Source organism: Austrofundulus limnaeus, unplaced genomic scaffold (genome assembly GCF_001266775.1).
Source record: "Austrofundulus limnaeus strain Quisiro unplaced genomic scaffold, Austrofundulus_limnaeus-1.0 Scaffold52, whole genome shotgun sequence".
NCBI lineage: Eukaryota > Metazoa > Chordata > Actinopteri > Cyprinodontiformes > Rivulidae > Austrofundulus > Austrofundulus limnaeus.
Window position 1 is genome coordinate 1,333,465 of NW_013952454.1, and position 1,775 is coordinate 1,335,239.

Sequence of the window (1,775 nt, forward strand, 5' to 3'; positions counted from 1 at the left end):
TCTGTCTGTCTGTCTGTCTGTCTGTCTGTCTGTCTGTCTGTCTGTCTGTCTGTCTGTCTGTCTGTCTGTCTGTCTGTCTGTCTGTCTGTCTAAAAAACACTTGTGGTGTTGACAGAATGACAGAGTCAAACAGAAATATTTGCTACTTGTGACTTTGTAATTAAAAACATTCATAAACAATCCTCGATTTAAAAAAGTATGAATTTCAAAAAATAAAAAAATAAAAAATTATTATTTCCGTTTTCTCACTTCCTCTTTGTCAATATAACGCATTTTAACACTTGATGATAAATACATTTGTACCCGACAGGGACAGACATTGATAAATGGTCAAAACACAGCACACTCGTCGTCATAAAAAATAAACAAAATTACAGAGCAGGAAAAAAATATATATAAATAACTCTAGCGCTGTATTTAATAGCAAGTGACCATTTCATTTTGTTACAAATCAAAAGTGTTTGAATTCATCACGAAGGAAGATGTTCATACACTAAAAATAAAGTGTTGAATTTACCGGTACTTAACAAAATCAGCTGGCTCCACTAAGCCTATTGATTAAATTGAGCAAAGAATATACATACTGTATATTGCTCAATTTAGTGGAACCAGTTTGGTTCAGGAAATTCGACTGTTTATTTTTAGAGCATGTGTAAAAGTACTTTTACTTTCCCGATTTTTGTGAACAGTTTTAAGACTTTTACTAGTTTTCTCATCAGTGACCTTTATTTTTTACCAAAGTCATTTTCTGTTCATGTAATTTTACTTTTACTTATTATTATGTTTTTTTTTCAAGTACTTTATAAACCTTTGACAGAAACATCAGTCCATTCCGTCTTCAGTTTTAGAACTAGATATAAAAGATAGAAACGGTCGCTGATGTCCCGGTGTCACGAACGGATGGACAGAGCATCCCCTGCCTCTTCAACGGGACAAAAATAATGAAGTATCAAATTAATTACTTCCCAATACTTTATTCTCCTCCTTGATCAGACTTTATAATGATAAACTTCAACATGAACTGTTTTTTATTATTTGTGGGAAAACTCAGGAACTCTGTAATAAACGAATAATTACTTTTAAATTAGTCAGCAGAGGATATTTAATTATTCACAAACACTGTGCAGAAATTATTTTTTTCTAATAAACAATTACGGTTTTGTAAGTTTTTTCAGTGACCTGTTGATTTCTTTTGGTTCTTGTTTTTTTCTGTTCTTTCATCAGAATGTTTCAGTTGTCAGATTTTTGCTGGCAGTATTTTTCATTGTATATATTCTCATCTGTTGCATTTACTCGCACACATTCAGTTTGGCCTTAAGGTTTGGATTTTTTATGTCCATTGTTTTTCTCAGCTCCCATTGTGTCACGATTGGCAGGACAATTGGACGCCAGTAATTTTCTCAGCTGTTATCACTCAGTAATTTACTCTCCAGCTGTTTCAGTTTAATTTGTCAAATCTGTGTCCATCCTTCCCTGTTTCCTTCATTTATTTGTATTTTCTTTAGTTACCTGTATTTTTGGGGCCACTGCAATCATATCACACTACAAGTTCAAATCTCTAAGACAAAATTAGTCATCGATCAGATCGACAGGCGGATTTGCGCAGCGTCTGCTGTAAAGCGGGTGCTGTACCGGTCCGTCGTGGTGAAGAGAGAGCTGAGTCAGAAAGCGAAGCTCTCGATTTACCGGTCGATCTACGTTCCTACCCTCATCTATGGTCATGTAAGAAAATGATATGCTGGCTAGCAAGCCTCACACGGCCAGCACCATAAATA